Below are 18,705 nucleotides of genomic sequence, written 5' to 3' on the forward strand. Positions count from 1 at the left end.
ATTTGTATTTTCGGGTAGCACACAGGTGAGGCGCCACCATTCATTCTCAGAGTCTTCCTCCCTAGGAATGAAAGAAATACCAGCAGCCAGTGATAGTCCACTGCCTCCCTAGTACTCTCCTTCTGTCTAAATGTACCCCAAACAATGACTTACGCACCTGGAAGGGTTTGATGATGGTCCTCTGTGCCATTAAGGTGTGTGGCTACATCCAGATCTCAAGCTGAAGTCACAGCTGTCATCCCATTCCTCACCCCCATGCCCCAGGCCCTCAGAACCTCACTCGGCTGGACATGTCAAAGAAGGAAGTTGATTTCAAGCATCTGTAACATTTGATCCAGCTCTGAGTCAACCCAGGTCCTGGCAAAGAAGCAGGTGACTGTGGAGAATGATCACAGGGCTTAGACGTAGAAACCATCCTGCCCTTGGCTGCTGTGTGAGCTCAGAATATTCACCTGAACAGTTCAGGCCTTTGTATCTGCATCAGTAAGATGAGAGAGAGAGAGAGAGAGGTTCTATGTGAGGTTGTTTTGGTAATGGGAGAGTATTTTGTAAAGTGATTGGTACATAAAAGATATACTTAAATATTGGTCATCATTTGTATTAAAAAATTTAAACTCGCAACCCAATAATTGAGATTATTAATAGTATAGTAAAATAATTTTGCCAGCCTGAAGAAGTCATTATTTTAGCTCAGGATCCTGTAGCTGAATACATAGACTGAGTGGTTTAGACAGAAATTCATTTCTCACAGTTTGGGAGGCTTAGCCAATCCAAGATAAAGGTCCCAGCAGGTCTGTTCTGGTGGGGGCCTCTTCCTGGTTTGCGGGTAGCTGCTTTCACATGATGGAGAGAGCTCATCTTCCTCATGTCTCTTCTAATCTCATTCATGAAGCTCCATCTTTCTCACTCCTCTTGAAGACTTCACCTCGGAACACCATCATATTGGTGTTGGCCTTGGCGATTTAGGATTCAAACTATGCATTTGAAGGGAAACAAACATGGCGTCCCAGCCTCATCACATGATTGCTTTAGATATTACAACTTTACTTTTCTTTCTTTCTTTTTTGTTTTCTTTTAGTTTTTCTATAGGGCATGTAAGCTCACTGAAGAGAGACAGAGAGGACAAGTGAGAAATCAATGGCCACATGGCGCCCCTTCTCCTCCATTCTCCTCTCAGGATTTTGGGCCCACACATACATGTACCCAGAGTGATTTTCAAGCCAGCAGGTCTGAGACTCAAACTGTGAAGTCAGCCCTGTGAGATCCAGTGCCTCATCCTCCATACCACCTCCTGGTCCAATATTCCAACTTTAAATAAATGTGTTTATGGCAAAAATGTTGAAATCAAAGAACTCCATTAGCTAATTGCCCAAGCGTATTGCTTTTGCTTCCCTTAGCCTGAGCATAATAAAACCCTCCTTGCTAGGATGTTGATGTGAGGAATGAGTGAGAGATGAAGGCTGGAATGCACCAAGTCCCGTCAGGGATAGAGCTTGTGTTTGGTGTGTGTTTGTTTTAGAAATTTCTTTCCCTTTAAGCTCTTCTGCTTTCATCCTGTGGTTCTGAATCTACCTAGATTGTAACCAGCTTTTTCTGAGCTCCAAGTAAGCCTTAGAGAGAGTCTATAGACATTTTCTGCTTATGTAGACAGATAGTAACTCATCATGGATACCCAAACACTGCATTCCACTGAGAGTCAGTGAGAAACTCAGAACCAGGCCTGGGGTTGTCTGCCTCCTCCTCTGGGCCACAGGCCTCTTATCCACAAAGTGAAGGGGTGGGAGACAGTTGTTCAGGTGGCTTCCAGCTCTGGCATTCAGTGAACCTAATTTGTAGTTGCGCGAGCTGTCACTCATAAACCAGGAAGAACAAAATTATCCTCATTATTCTGCTGGCAGTTCTGGTGCCGGAGAAGCCACTGGCTCCTGCCACATCTAGAATTAGCTCTGAGCTCTTGGGCTTTTAATTAAAGGGCTTTGTGAGTCAGATGGTTTATGGTCAGATACAGATCTTCAGGGAGACACCAAGGGAGGTCCTCAGTTGTATTGACTACTCTTTAGGAATCGGCTGCCTCTCCCAGTGCCAGAACTCCAAATCAGCAGGCTCACCAGAGACTTCCAGGAGACGCTGCGTTAAGTCTCAGCTCAAGTTTTGGCTACTCCAGGCCCCAGAGACTGAGGGACAGGAGACCTACTGCATGTCATTGCTCTTTTCCTGGTGGGTGTCTGCGTTGTGTCAGCCTAGTCTATTCTGTCACAGTTCCCCACGCTCGCCGCAACGTCGGCAGTGTTTCTTACCCAGTGCCATTTCCGCTTGGGGTGGTTTGTGCTAAATGCATTTTTCAGTCCCAAGTGGTACAGGGAATAAAAGGATTGTCTAAGAAAAAGTGGTTTTGAATGTGTTGAAAGCAAGGCTGCCTGCTGTGTGTGTTTTAACAATTGCCTCCCCAGAGGAGCCTTTGAAAACCTCACCTTTCAAGATGTCTCACCTCACATTAGAAAGTGACTTAAATAAAATTGTTCTGTGCCCAGTGCCGCTGTGGTTGCCAAGCTAGTGATTATTTGTCTAACCTGACTCCAGGGCTGGGACTTCACACCATTTCTTCTCACTGCCCTCCCAGAGAAGGCCAAATCCTGCCCGTCAGATTCTTCCACCTGGTGTCACTGTGGGGGTGTGTGTGCACACACTGGAGTGTGGACCTGCTGGACAGACTGTGCTTTTTCCACAAAATGCTACTGAGCACTGTGTGTACTCAGCACCATGTCAGGGCAAGAGCTCTGTTTTATACCTGTGCTGTCCACCTGTGGCCTTCGTGACCTGGTTCTGTGCCCACTGGCCTGCTGAGGTTTCTGCCGACTGATCTGAGTTCCTATGTTTTTCCTTCTGGATACTGATGTGTTCAAGGTCTGTGAATGACCACCATGTTTGATGTCTTTATATCAGACCATCTTAGCCTCAGCACTGCTACCCTTTGGGGTGTAATAGGTCTTTGTTGTAGGGGCCTTTCCTGCACATGGTAGGTGCACCATCCCTGGTGGTAGCAGCACACACACACCTCAGTTGTGACAACCAGAAATAAATGTCACGAATGTCAAATGCCTTCTCACTACTTACTATTTGCCAGTGTGCCCTACCAATGTATCCTTCACTTAAGGGCTGGGAAGAAACTAGCCCAAGTCAAACAGTAAGTTGGGGGCAGAGCTCCAGCTACTATTTACTTATTTATTCATTTAGTGAAAGAGAAAAAGAAGAGTGAGAGAGAGAAGAGAGAAATCAGAGAAAGGCACCCCCCAGAAAGGTGTACATGTCATGATCCACTTGAAGCCTCAACCAGCCCAGATCATGGGTGTACATGTGTATGCCTGTGTCACCATGCAAGGGAGGTTTCAGGATGTGAACCCAGAACCTTTCCCATGTGGTCCAGTTGTGTTACTACTGTGCCATCATCTGACCCACAGCAACAATCTAAATCTCCTGTCTTCCCTACCTCGTGTCCCACTCATGGATCTATTCAGTGGTATGCCGCTACATTCCCTAGGATAAGCAATTCTCTAATTTTCTTATTAGAATTAGAATTTTAAGGCCTACTGGCTCTAAGATGCTTCGGGTTCCTATGTGCTGCCCTTCACATATTAGTCTTGCATTCTTCGAATCTTGTTTTCCACCCCAAACACACATACTTACTGCTGTCATGTGCTGTAGGGAGCATTAGCCTGGTCAGTGTTTTGATTATCTCTTTGGATAAGTGTAGAACAGTTAGAGTGAGATTTTTGCTTTCCTGTTTGGTGAATTTTTTTTCCTGAACTTTCCATTCAATCATAAAGGAGTTACAGAAGCAGTAAGATGGCTCTGGTCAAATGGCAGAAACCTTAGGGCATGCATCAGTAGGATCTCTTGGACAGCCTAGCTCCTGGGTGAGGACTGAGTGCTGTTGTTCAGCATCAGACATGTTGAGTGCCTGTGCGGTGTCAAAGTGATGGCCAGTGGGCTGTTCAGTAGTGACAGAATGTATGTGGAAGTTCTTGAGTAGTGTTTTAGTCCATACTTGCGAAAAGAGAAAAATTAATAGTAATCCTCTTCCCACTGTTCTAGTAAAGAGCAACTAAACTGTCTTATGCCGGAGGCTCAGATGCCTACTTGCCCACGTGGTCACCAGGTGGACCGACTGGTTTGTCAGATAATGCAAGCTCTCCAAGCCTAAGGACTCAGCTGGTCTTGACTTTTTTACATTGGCTGTGTTCAGTGCCAAGAGCTCCTAGCCTTCCTATGTATCAGGAGATCTCGATTTCCAGCTCTCCTGTGATGTCACCTCATTATCTAACTTTGGGAAGTAGTTTAGTGTGACTAGAATATGGGTAGCCCCCGGGGATGGGGCAGGAGCATGGAGTGGCTTTGCGTTTTATCTTAAAGGTTGTGGGAAGGACTTGTAAGGATTTAAGCAAGGAAGACGTGTCATCAGATGTGTGCTTTAGAAAAAACTTTCTGCAGAGTACAGGACCACAGCCCAGAGAGGAGGGAACCAGTTAGGAAGTTGGTACAACAATTCGGTCAAAATGTGTTGAGAACCCCTGGGTGCCAAGAGCTGAGTGGCACAGATTAGAAGTGCTGTGAAAGTTCAGCAGAGTGGGATGTGAGCATGGACTGTGGCGGCAGGGACTATCTGAAAAGGAATCATGGAGGAAGTGAGGTTTCTGCTGTCCTTCAAAGCTGATAGAAAAGGTGAAGGCGAAGGGACCAGCAGTTGATGTAATGGCTATGTCGCTGGACTCCCATGTAGTCGACTGTGGTTCCAGTTTCGGATCTAGTGGCTTAAATTTATGCCAGGCGTGTGTGCATGCATGCTCAAGATCCCAAGAGGAGAATGGAGGAAAAGGAATTGTGGTGTGGTCATCCTCCTTGGAGAGGTGATTTCTTGCTTTCTGTCTCTCTCTTTCCGGCGAGCACCCACCCTATAGCAAAAATCTCTCCAAAAAAAAGAAAAAGAAAAGAAAAGGTGAAGGCAAAAGTTGAGGCTGCAGACCAGGGGAAAAGAGCGTGAAGCTTCAGTAAATCACATCAGCTGAGAGTTTCTGTAAAGCATGGGTTTCGATTAATATGGACTCATTTATGGAGGGACTTGAACGCTCAGCTTAGGAATGTGGATGTTGCTACAAGGTGGCAGCTCTCACGTGGTAAGTACATTTCCCTGTAGTCCGTTTCTCTGGGGATCTTGTCTTTTTTCATTCTCTTATCTACTGCTCCCTCTTTCCTCTCTCCCATGGCAAGGTGTGGGGGCCTGGGTCCTGGGTGTGCACCCTGTGCTGTGGGGAAGGCAGATCCCTTTGCATGTCGAGGATGAATGCAGAGCTGAATGCTGATCATGTGTCTCCTGATTTGCCTCGCAGCAGGGAGCCCAGGAACAAGAGCAGCTGTGCTATTGTCTGGGGCTCAATCTCCAGTGTTTGTCTGCTAAGGCCAGGGGTGACGTTGTCAGCGTGGTAGATAAGCCGGCTCCCAGCTGTCGCAGGTAATTCTCAATCATCCTTCCCCCTGTTGACTCTGACTCCCCATTACTAAGAATGACGGAAGGGTCCCATTTTTCCCTGCCTGCTTTGTGAAAGTGTGTCTGGCTCTGCCCACAAAGGTGAAGGATGACCAGCCCCAGAGTGAGAGTGAAATGAGATTTTTATTTCCTGTGCAGTGTTAAAAAATAGAATTTGCTGAGAAACTCAGAGGTATGAACTATGGATCGTTGCCTCTGAGGCTCATAGGGGGAAACTGAGGCTTAGAAGTGTAAAATGAGATGGCACCGGCAGGAACTAGAAACCAGGTACCCCTGGTGTATCCCTGATTAGTTGAGTGTGTTCCCGACGGGTTTGGACAGGGGGATGCTGTAGGAGGGGGTTCCATTTTCATGGTATTTTTAACAGAGGCTTGCCTCAGAAGAAAATTACTCTAAGTGGCATAGATATTCTAGGTGGAGCTCTGACAGAAACACTCCACTGACGGGCTGTTGTAGGCATCGAGAGTCCCAAGTTCCAAAGACTGCTCGGCCAAAACGCCTTCATCATACAAATGGCAGTGAGGGGCTTGCCCCAATGTCTGAGAAGGATTTCAAGTCAAAGCAGAAGCTGGAGCAAGATAAGGGTCAAAGCAGGAACCCAGAGTACTTTGCTTCTCCCAGGCCTCTTGATATTATGGGTACTCTACAGAATACCCACCATAAGGCTCCTAATGTCGTCCCTGTGGATGGTGCTGTAGGCCAGGGTCCCTGGGGGGTTTGAGGTTCACAGGTCTCAAATGGGGTTTGGCTTTTGGTTTCGTGGGTGCTGCATCTGTTTGCAGGACATGCTGGAGTTGTTGGAAATGCAGACCACCACCGTCTCTAGCCAGACAGGCCTTCAGATTGGGCCCAGTGAGTGCAGTGTGACTCTGGCGCCATTTCCTAGATTCTTACACTGGGGCAGCACAGGCCTTGGGCTGCTGTGCCATTGGTTTACCTCTGACAGTCCAGGTCCGCTCTGCTCCATTCCCTGAGAGCAGTCATGTTTGCTGAAGTTCAGATAGGTGCCTCTGCTCTGGCCACTTTAGCTCACATGCTAGGTGAGCCTGATACCCGACATGGAGCCCTCCTTCCCATTGTACAGGTGAGGCAGCCAAGGCTCAGAAAACATGAGGTGCTGCAAAGCCGGAGCTCAAGGTCATGACTATTGGGCTCAAGGGCCTGAGATCTTTCCACAGCTCCATCCTCCCACATAGTGACAAAAACATTTGCTATACTAGCTTGCTACTCAGCCACAAATTAATTTTAGAAGCCTCAGTATGTGCAAAGTTGTCCGCAGCCCGACACCAGCCTTTTTCTGATTACTGTATCTGCCACCTTCTTCCTCCATCCCCAGCCATTCTGAGCTGTTCACTGCCCTCAAAGAAGCCCGATTTTATAAATCCAACCATCAACAGTGTCAGTGCAGGGCTCCGTGCTGGTTAAAATAGCCTGTAAAGATGAATCAGGCACGGCTCCTTTTCTTAAGGAACTTTCCACACCATAGTGGAGATCGCATCTGCACAACATAGTTAGAAGAGAACGTTCATGAGATTTTCTAAGTAGCCCAAGGACGCCTTTCATGTATGTCTTCTTATAATCTGCACTTAACAAAAATTGAATCTGATCAGAAAGCACGGACTGGTAGAAGGTCACACGGTCCAGCCAAGGCCGGTTTGGGAGCGGCTCCAGGTTCCTTGCCCTCTGTTAACGTTCCTGCTACATCAAGACATCCTCCTGGGTGGTGCCAGGGGATGGTCAAGCATGATCTGTCTGTTGCTGTCTCACCGTTGCCATTCTAGGTGACAAGGCGAGGCATCATCTGCATGTCTCAGACCTGCTTTACTTGTGTCCCGTCCCCCTCTCCGAGATGTAAATCTTATAGTTGCAGCCATGAGGAGGGAAGAGGGAAAGTAGAATGCTCCAGTGTCTGGGTCTTCATTTTGCTACTTGTTGCTTGGTGTCATCTGCTGAGTTTCTAATGTATCTCCCACTCTCCCACCCAGAGGAGACCCTGGAGGAGTAAGTAACACTGCAGAGCTATCTCAAGGAGAAAGCATCCACTCAGCAGTTTTGTTCAAGAGGGGGATGTGAACATTAGACATGTCCTTTCCCTTTTTTGGGCTCATGTATCCCCAGAATAACATCAGCAATAAGGTTAATAATACCAAAAGTTATAGTCGGTTGAATGGTAACTTCCCAGAAGATAAGTCTGTGCCCTAATTCCCACAACCCATGACCTCATTTGGAAAAAGGATCTTACCTTCACTTGCAGAAGCCCCTATGCAAAATAGATAAAGCCTCTCTGCTTGTGTTAACACAGTCTGAGGGCCCACAGCCCTATAGTTCAGTCCTCAGGAGCCCCATTAGAGGTCTTGGGGGTTGCTCAGATTTAGCTAGCTTCTCCAGGGTGTCCGAAAGTCCCTGGCTGTAAGTCCCATGATGCTCCATGAACATACAGACATAGTCTCTGCTGATAATGGACTAACGTCTGGTTTTTCTTCTAGAATTTTTGTATTACCTGTACAGATGTGTGATTTTGATTCAAGACTGATATCCTGGTTTCAAAAGAGCAGCAGATTATTTTTCCTCTTGGCCACAGATCCTTAAGAAGGCAGTCTTAGGGAAAAAACGTAAAACAAAGACAGGCTTTACGTGCTGCCTCCCTCCTCCCCAAGCCCAGTCAGGGAAAGAAGAGAATCCCTGGTCAAAAAGACTAGAGTGTCTCACCCTCCGGACTGGGTTAGGGCCTGCCGGCAGCAAAGAAAGGCCAGGCCTCTTCCCTGCAACACGCTGACCTCTGAGGAAACTGGCCTCCTGTCTTTAAGTAGACTGCTTTTTCTGTAGATGTCGGGACAGAAATACAGCCCCAGCTCTCCACACCGGTGGCCCATCTGGCCGCCTTAGGCTGCCCTAGATAGAAGGGCTCACTTCTGGAGACTAGCCTGTGATCAGAACAGCTGAGCATTCAGGTTTTGAGCTAGCAGGGCATGAGGAACCCAGCAGTCCTTTTGAAATATATTGCCAAAACTTGCCACACCTCACTTTTCAAATCATAGTATGACTTTTCTAATTGCGTTGTGTCAGTTGTCAGCCCATTTTATATGTAAGGCCGGTAAGCCCAATGAACTTAGAAGTCTGGTGGACAAAGGGAGAGAGAATGGTTGGGAAAGAGCATTTCTGTGGATGGGAAAGCAGGGGATGGTCCAGGACCATTCTCCACCAACTCAACTGCACATACCACTAACCGGCCCAAGGGGTTGTGGATAGATTTGGGCAATCCTGTGTCACTGTGTGCCTGGGACAGTCCAATTTATGCCTTTTGTCCCAGCAATACAATGAATAAGGCCCCCTCTCACTCTCAGAAGTGTGCAGGTTTGGGTGACAAACCATAAGGTCATCCTAATTATAGTGACCATGTACATGGAAGTGGTTAGCAGCACCTCGCATAGATGTGCAGAGTGGAGAAAAGGTTTAGTTAACAGCCTGTGTGGTGTGCTTCAAGAGCACAGAAGCTGGCTGGGGCCTAGCACCATCGTATCACAGGCTAAGTCACGTCAACATTTCACAGCACGTGTGGTTTTGAGTGTGATCATGGACCAAAATATCATATGAACTATGGTTCAGATTCTCTCCCATAGCCTGCTAGCTTTGACCTTTATGAAACTATTTAACTCAACTGCATGTTGGGAATAATCCTCTGGACCTCACGGACTTGGTATAGTTATTAAATAATCTGGCTCATTTGCTGGCATGTGTTAGACTGCCACCAAATGTCAGAGGCTAGGCCCAGCCACAGCGGCACACACTGCTGAGATGCTGTGCTCTGCAGGCTAGGACAACATGGACAGCCTGTATTCGATCGCTGACCCAACCTTAAGTCAGGCTTGGTGACATGCTTAATTTCAGTAACTGAAGCAGGAGGATTGCAAGCTCTAGGCTGACCTGGGCAACATGGAAAGGCCCTGTCCAAAAATAAATAAATAAATACAATTGAAAAAGCCTGATAGGTGGCACATGCCAGTAGTCCTAGCTGGAGACTGAGGCAGGAAGATCACAGCATGGCAATACCCTATCTTTAAAACCATGTGGGGGAGGGAAGCAGGTTAAGGTGCTAGACTCCCACATGATCAACTGGGGTTCGAGTCCTGAACCTGGTGGCCTGAAACTCACCCCAGGCACATGTGCATGCATGCCCAAACCCTTGAGAGGAGAATGTAGGAGAAGGGATTGCAGTGTGGACATCCCCCATGTGGGGTGATTTCTCACTTTCTGTCTCTCTGGCATGTGCACATGCCCTATAGCAAAAATCTTTTCAAAAAAAAAGGGGGGGGGGCTGGATGTTGGTGCAGCAGGAAATGTTACAGTGTGTTAGGCTGACTCACATGGTAAGGTTTTGGATTCATGTCTGCAAACCTCCCTGAGTATGGCAGGCATGTGCATGTCCATGATCCAGGGCTGGCTGAGGTTGGGGGGTAGATTATGGCATTAAGATCCCATAGGGGGTTCTCTCTCTCTCTCTCGTTCATGAAAGAAATAAACAGATAAAACTTTTTGGAGAATGCTAGCTGTCATTATTATTCTTCCTGGACTATTCCTGTTTTGACTTCAGGCTTGCCATCTGTGAAATGGGGAGAGATGTCCTGTCCTACCTGCTCCCGGCTTTGAGAGGCTGAAACCTGGCAGCCACGTCAGAGCCTATAGTCCCTGGGTTTGTCCCCTGTTGGTGCTGGGGCCTATGAACAGAAATCACTGCCTGTCTGCCCAGCTTCTCCATCCTTCCCGGACATAGAAATAAGTTCCCAAAGCATCATCCCTCTACCCACCCTGATGACTGTCCCCTATGGGCCCCTCTTCATCTCCTCCCCAGGCCAGCCACTCCCTGCTCTTCGGAGTGGTACTGTGTAAACACCAAGACCAGTATGTCATGTTCTGGTGTTGGCTGACACTGTTGGGCTGCCTTCCAAGGGGGCATGAGGGACAATTCCTGCCTCTGTCTACATGGCATCTCGTGGTCCTTTCTGCCTCATGAGTCCTCTTTTCCTTTGCATTTTTCAGGGAGTTCATCTGTTCCTAGTGTATCTGTTTTATTTTCCTTTTCCCACCATTTTGCCTCTCTCCATACCTCACCTTTTTGTCTCTCTGTTTTTCTTCTAGTGTAAAGAAGAGAGGGAGAGGGATTATGACAGAGTGGTTGAGAGCAAGAATTCAAGCTGGACTGTCTAGGATCCAATTTTGGCTGTACCACTCAGTAGCTAAATCGCTTGGACAAGCGGCATAACCATTCTGTGCCTCAGTTCCCTGGACCCTAAAAGGGGACAGTGATCATGTCTACCTTGTGTGGTTTCTGTGAACTTTCAGGGGGTAATTAGATGGACAATGCTAAGCAAAGTCTGATACACCAGAGATGATGGGTAAATAAATGTTAGCTACTCTTATTATCTAAAAACCTGCCCCTCTTATTCCTTAGTATTGGTCTGTACTCTTGGTGCGGGGAAGGGACTGTGCTGAGTTTCCTCATTTGGAGTCTAACCTCTGCTGCTGGTGAACATCAGGCTTGGAGCAAACAGCTCCCAATCTGGGCTTTCAATCCCTCCTCTTCCCGGCCCAGTGGGTGGGAATGTGATCTTTTGTGCCTTCTATCTTCTCACCTGCTGTATTGACTTTGCTTTAATTTGCCCCCTGCCCTCCTACTTCCAGAACCGTTGAAAATAGAAGACATGAGCTATTGTAATCTGTTGTTCAGTCTCTCCCCTGAATGGGGACTGGGTGGGGTGGACACATGGCATAGTGAAGAGGTGACTACTGGAAGCCATGAGGTACCTGTTCTGGTCCCAGTTGTTTTGTGATCCTGGACAAGTCACTTCATGTCTCTGAATTTCAAGTTCCCCATTTTATTTATTCATGTATTTTTTTAGCTTATTTACTAATTTTTTTTAGAGAAAAGAAACAGAAAGAGAGAGAGAGGTACCCATGATCACACCAGGACCTACCCCCGAGTCCCAGCTAGCTAAAATCACAGGTGTGCAGATGTGTGCTCAGTGTGTATAGGGAAGCCCCAGGACGTGAACCCAGGACCTTCCATGTGAGCCCAGTTGTGTTACCACAGCCCCATCACCTGGACCAGCTTCTCCGTTTATAAACTGGGATAACTACCCCTTTGCTTTGTGCCTCTTCTAAAATGAGCAAAGACAAGATACTGAGAAGCATTTCTCTGGTTGCTATTTGCTATGGAAGTGCAGCTTCCTTCTGATTTTGGAGTGGTGTTAACTCACCAGGGCAAGGAGCAGAGAGACTGGGGAATTAGCCCTGGCCACTCACAGCTGCTGAGACTAAGGCACATTAGTGTGGTGTCATGAGTGAGGGTGCTGCGGTGGGAGTTCTAGACGAAAGTTCTAAGCCTCCCTAGTTTCTCTCTGTTCTTCCTCTTAATGGATCTTTGACCTGTAGGTGACTCGCTCAGTAAACCACTAGCAGTCCTTCAAAGAGCTTGGACTCCCTTCACCAACATACTAGCTTTTTTGTTGTCCTATGTTTGTTTGGATGGTGGGAGAATTATTCACAGAATCCAGGGCTAATGGTCCCTGGAGGCCATTAGCTGTGGGACCTCAGGCTTTATACAGCCTTTGTGATCCTATCTATAAGGTGAGAGGAGGGCTCATGTTATCCACATGGTGGTCCATGGACCAGGGTCAGGTCAGTAATACCGAAATTCCCCCAAAGATTTCTGATGAGACAGGCATCCTGACTCTTCCCCTGGGTTAGTTGTGTGCCCTTTATCAGCTTCCAAGATTGTCCAGCCAGAGTGGGCAGCTGCTGGAGAACTGAGGTCTGAGGTGCTCTTGAGGGCTGGTCTGCCCCCTCCTGAGACTCAGCAGGGAGCTATGAGATAGCATCCGTAGTAGCCCAAGTATGAATTGGTCTTCACCTTTAGGGTTATCTGTCCATGTAGTTGTTCAACTTTCCAGGTGACTGCCATGCTTCATGAAGTGCTTTTAGAGCGGGGATACTTCTGTGAGGATCTGTAAGTGCGTAGAGTGAACACAATGGGTAGGAAACTTTGAAAGTGTCTTAGAATCACGGTCCTGCTCGACTGACCCTTTTAGTTTTGTGGTAGAAGGCATTAGGATTCTTGCTGGGCCCAGTCGGGTGAATCAAGTCCAATCAGGCACTGGGTTATTACCGTGAGAGCATGTGAGAAAGGAAGAGGTAGGGATAGAATAGCATTCCCTGAAGCCTGATCACTTCAACTGCTTCGCTGCTGTTTCCAGATCCTTTTATGACACACTGGCCTCTCAGCCACACCCAGGAGGTGAGGGACATGATCGGACCCCAGAATCTTTGGAAATCTACCTCCTTCCGTGTCTACACCCAAATGCGTGGGAAAGAGGCCTGTGTCCAAAGAGTCCTGTGTCCGGCTGTGCTCTATGACAGGAAATGGAACTCTGGGGTGCCAACCCCGAGTGTGGAGGAAACGAACACCCTCCCCCTCTACCCATTACTATCATGACCTGGATTCCCAAAATGCAGGACTCAGCTCCACCAACGTCAGCTCAGGGCTCACTTTCTCATCGGGCCAAGGACGTTTCAGAGTTGCTGTGTTTTCTCTCTCATTTCCTTCCCTCCTCCCCACTCCACTTCCTGTTTTTTCTTCCTCTTTCTCCACCCCCACCCTTCTCTCCTGGCATGTCCCTTGTCTGAGAACAGGAACACTGCCCTGAGCAAGCAGTGATTATCACGCTTTCCTGAAGTGTCCTCCGCTGCTGTTGCCAGGGCCAGTCCAGCCTCTCGGGGCCTATGAACCCCCCACTGGAGCCCGGCAGGAAGCCATGGCCTTTAGAACCCCCGTCTGAAAAAGGAAAGTGAATCTAATACGAATAATTCTTCTTGTCCTTAACAACAACTGCAGCTTCCAAATGTGAGCTGAGACAGTGGAGAAATGGACAATTCCTAGCATTTTGGCCCAATTACTCTGGTCTACTTTAGATGAACAAAAAGTGGATTTAGGAGTGAGACTTGGATTATTTCTGGTTGTGCATTGCATGTATCTTTTTCTGACTCTGCAAATCTGTCCAGCTCTTGAAAGCTGGGTTTCTTAGCCCTTTGGAAAAATGTGACTAATGGTACATCACAGGGATATTTTGAGGACAAATTAAGAAAATATACAATACAAAATTTGCATGATAAGCCTGACAGATGTTACTTGCTTAAGCAGATCGAGCTCCCTTCCCTCTTTCTATAACTTGGTTTTCTGCACAGAGGAGTGGCCATGTACATGTACAATAGTCTAAAAAAATCCCACAACAAAGGATACTCATGGGACCAGCAGATGGCGTAATGATTACATCATTGGACTCCTATGTAGTAGACCATGGTTCGAATCCTGGAACCAGCAGCTTACAACTCCCACCAGGCATGTGTGTGTGCATGCCCAAAATCCAGAGAGGAAAATGGTGAAGAGATTGCAGTGAGGCCATCCCCCTGGAGAATGGTTTCTCACTTTCTGTCTCTCTGTCTCTCTGCTGAGCACACATGCCCTATAGCAAAAATCTCTCTTAAAAATGATAAAAATTTTAAAATAAAATAAATAAAGGATACTCATAGGAGGGGAGAGTCTGTGTCTGTTACCATGTTTCTCTGAAACATGAAGTTTAGAAAGAAAGAGGAGAGGAAGGGGCTGCTGCCTGGGTGCACGTGTGCCTTGATAGGCAGTGATCTGAAAAACAGAGCCACAGAGCCTGTGCACCACTGCTCATGGATCATGGCATCCCATAATAATATTTTTCTAATGAAAAACAGGGATAACAATTCCAATCACATGCCTGAGGTGGACTGTTTTACTGATTTAGCTCCCAGGGGTAAAACTATAAAAATAGCCATTTGGAAAAAGTCACACTTTCCTTTTAGAAAATTAAAAAAAAAAAAAAAAAAAAAAGACGTCTTTGAGGTCCATGACCACTTGTTTGAGAACTTGTTTGAGAAGTCAGCCTGACCATGTATCTGCAAAACAAACAAACAAACAAACAAACAACAACAAACAAACAAACAAACAAACAAAAAAACTCCAAAGGCCAGAAAGTCAGAGCTGTGTTCCCATCTGGATTCTACCCCTGAATCACTAAGTCCTTTGAGTGAGGCTGGTTTCTTCCCTGAGCCTCAAAGTATGAAATGAATGAATTTGACAAGATTATCTCACATATGTCTGCCAGCCCTAGTGATCTATGATCCTATGGCTTTGCTCTCCTTAAAAAGTATGTCGTGAGTAGCTGGGAACAGGAAATGGCCTCTCGCAGTAATGTGGTGTGTATTCCCTTTCCCAGGGTATCACTGACTTAAGGACAGTGAGCATACGGGACTCGAGGGAGCCACCATTCTGACTCAGGGAGTCTGATTGGCCGTGGCCAGACAGCTGTCCTGCTGGCTCCTCCCATCAGCCTGGAGTGGTGAAGCGGAATCACAAGAGGTGTTTCCAGGTAAGAAACAGCCGCCCTTGGTTCTAGCACAGGGATAACTGACATTTCAGTGGAGGTGTATGTCATATGCATGTTTATTGAATATGCAGAGTGCTAAGGATGGTCATTTCCACAGATTTGCCTTTTTCAATTAGAAGCCATGCCTTCTAATCATCAGAAACATCAGAAACCTCCAAAGAAAGATGAACAAAAAAGGGGGGGGCATAAGTAATAATTGACAAAAATTTCAAGACAGCTATAATTCTGAAGTGGTCAAAAGCTCCTGGGTTTAATAGCCACATTTTGAGTGGGATCTGTGCCATTCTGAGTTTTTTGGGTGTTTTGGCATGATATTGAATAGCTTAGAACTGCATGCAGGAGGAGAAGATAAGATTAAAACTATAGTTTAAGACGACTGTTTTCTTGCAGAATCTACTTAAAATTAAACACAATAGGGGTTACTTTCCCCCATTCTGACTGACCAGATTTAGACTACCAGTTGAGAAGTCCTTTGACAGCCAACCTGAGATGGAATTTAGTTAAGTCTCATGTTGGAGACCTGACTTATATTCTACTTGCTGTACCATTTGTAGAGACAAATGCAATTCACAAAGTTATCATACAGGAGCGCTTGTGGTGGACAAGCTGCAGCTTTGCCCCATTGCCCTATTCTCTGACCACCAACCTGCTAGTTTTCTTTTGTTACTGCCCACTTCCCCCACCTACACCCAATGAATTATAGACATGTTCTTCTATTGTGCAGGGATAAGGCCACATCTATTTGAGCTTCTTTGTTGGACTTGTACCTGACATGGGCTGACGTCCATCTTGGATAACTTAAGATCTGCTGAGAGCTCAGCTCCCTATACTCTGACATATTAATAAACACGTCTCCCCAAGACAGACTCGGGGAACTCCCAGTTACCAAATCAGAAATCATGAAAGGATGACCATGCACTGAGATAGTCATGTGCCTTTACTGTTTCACCTTCTGCTGTGTCCTGTGTCCCTAAGCTCTTTCTTTTTCAGCTAGTTATCTTAAATTTCTCTGAAAACTAAAACCAGAAACAGTTCATGAAGCTGAGCATAGGAGGGGAGGTAAGACCAGGTGATATTTAACACATTTTCCGATTCTGAGCTCCCAGTAACATTTTTTTTCTGACTTCTTTCTTATACAAATTCTCATTTTTTTTTTAAGTTTATTTTCTTTTCCATGAGTGAGTGAGACAAAGAGAGAGACAGCAACCTACAAGAGAGTTTTGGTATTGTGATTAAGTCCCAGCCTGAGCCAGTTCCAGATCGTGGACATGTGTGTGCCTGGTATAATCAGGGAAGCCTCCAAACTAAAACATTCCCGTATGCATCCGTCTTGCACAGCATCATGTTTTATTACTGTGCCATTTGGCCTGTGGATTCTCATATTTTGGGAAAGATAGATTTGTTTTGTGGTCCCTTCCTTTCTTCCTCTTGTGGTTTCTTTCTCTAGCATGAAACTCTGTTTTCTTGCAGAATCCACTTAAGATTAAACATAATCAAGGTTCCACAGTCAGGGACAAAATTGCAGCTTTTCTACCACAAGTGCTCCTGTATCACAATTTTTCTATCCCTGAGATATAACATAATTAACAGAAAGGAAAATAATTTTAGAATTAAACAATGTGACTTCAAATCTCAGCTCTGTTACTTATTAGTTGAGTGATTTTGCTTAGATCATTTAAAATTCTTGAGCTTCTGTTCCTCCACACACGTGTATACATTTTTTCTTAAAGCATATTTCTTTCTTTTATGAGAGAGAAAAAGAGAAAAAAGAGAGCGAGATGAAGAAGCACTCTCAACTGAGTCCCACATCACAATCGCCCCAGCTTTCCCAGCATGCATGTACACACCCAATGTGTGCAGGTTGACCAAGGAACCAAACTGGTGATCTTTCATCTGAATCCAGTTTTGCCTGAGCTGGCCCAGTACATTCTGTGATACAGACTGGTGGCCAGGATTAAATGAGATACTGCATTAGCCTTCATTGTGTCCATATATGAGAAGACCAAAAATGGGATTAAAGTGTCAGTTTACTTTGGTGCAAAAAAATTCTAGAAATCCATGCACAACTCTTTAATTATATGCATTTTCCTTGAAATTTGAAGACACCCTCTCCCCCCCCCCCCCCAAATCCCACTTTAACACACAAACCACTCCACTGCAACCAACAGCACACCTCTTTGAGATGACAGCACACATAACTGAAACCCACAACACAAAACTGTGACCAACAGCACAACCTACACAGACATAAACCTCTCTGAGACCCACAATACTATTTAATGAGACCCAGACCACACTGCACTTTAACACACAAAACACCCCACTACGACACACAGCATTTCTCTGTAAAGGTCTCTCTCCATCCAACCCTTTATAGAGCTATGTATGTGTAGCTGTAATCCCATATTTGGATTCCTTATGAATCTTATATAAATGGGCCAGGTCTTGTGCTTAGGTTTTTTGAAGTCCCAACCAGTTAAAGAAGAGAGATGCCATTAGCAGGCTTTTGACTGCAGAGCTCCTCTTCAATAGCAGCTTTCTTGCACCTGAGCTTTGGCCAGATTGCTGTTTCTAGCAGAGCTAAGGAGAAGGTTTGCTCTGTTACACCCAGCTTCAAGGCCACCATTATCTTAGCCTCTTGACTCCATCCTCTGTTCAAAGAGGTATAAGCTGAAAACTATTTCACAGTAGCTTTTCCACTGCAGACCAGCATATTCCCCAGACCCAGAGGGCTGGATCAATTCATCTGAGGCAAGTGTTCTGGCTCAGCACTCAGTAAGACAGTTTGACTTTAAGCACTTGCTCACTCAAGGTATTCTTCCTTGTCTGCTAGCTCTTTCATCTGGTAAATTCATCATAAATATTCAACAAATATCTATGGAGCATGTATTGTGCTGCAAACAGACGGTTCTGTTCTTGGTGTTAGGGATGCATCACAGAACAAAACACAGTTCTTGTTCCTGTTGTCAAAGAGTTCTAGAGTTTGAATATGTCCCCCCAGAATTTATGTGTTGAGCCATTGCAAAGAGATTAAGACGAGATTAAGACAGTGAAAACTTGATCCAATTTTTGTGTTGAAGAGTGGGGCCTTTTGAAGGAGATTGGTTAGTAGGTTAAAATGAGAAAAAACAACATGAAATATATACCACTCTCTCTGCACATACCTGTCATCCTCTCTGCTTCTGTTAGCCATATGAAGCTAGCCTGATGCTCTCCTTATGTCTTTCTAACCATCAGAATCATGAGTCAAATAAACCTCTACTCTTTATGGTCCACTTAGTTTCAGGTATTTCTGTTAGCAACCCAGTAGCAGACTAAAACAAAGAGCTTGCGTATGAGTGGGATCAGGAGATCTTCAACAAATATCAAAGATATAAGGGGAAAAAAATCTTCAAAAAGTTCATGAAAAACATGTATTATTTAAAAAATACTGTATCATTGGAAAAGTTATGATGTATTTTTGCACAGAAAACATAGAAAAGTACAATATGACCTTTTCAATGACCTAATACGTACATAGGTGGAATTTTTTTGCACTAAAATAAACTTATGGTTTATTTCCATTAACTTTTTGAAGTCCCCTCTGATTATATCACACAGTACTAAGAGCTATGGAAAAAAAATTAAGCAGAAAAACAAAAACTAACTGAGAGACTTAGGGACTTGGGGGAAATGGATATTACTGTTTTATGT

The 18,705-nt window shown here is 45.6% G+C and overlaps 1 protein-coding gene across 1 annotated transcript in view; it reads left to right on the plus strand.

The window, feature by feature from the left end:
- The first annotated feature begins 5,383 nt into the window (after positions 1–5,383).
- Positions 5,384–18,705, plus strand: part of CYRIA (CYFIP related Rac1 interactor A) — a 78,850-nt gene continuing 65,528 nt past the window's right edge. Inside the window, exons 1-2 of the mRNA XM_006140808.3 lie at positions 5,384–5,506; positions 14,842–14,994. The gene's annotated coding sequence lies outside the window, so the exon portion shown is untranslated. The remainder of the gene's footprint in view (positions 5,507–14,841; positions 14,995–18,705) is intronic.

The sequence above is a fragment of the Tupaia chinensis genome, unplaced genomic scaffold, assembly GCF_000334495.1.
Source record: "Tupaia chinensis unplaced genomic scaffold, TupChi_1.0 Scaffold000045_1, whole genome shotgun sequence".
Classification (NCBI taxonomy): Eukaryota; Metazoa; Chordata; class Mammalia; order Scandentia; family Tupaiidae; genus Tupaia; species Tupaia belangeri.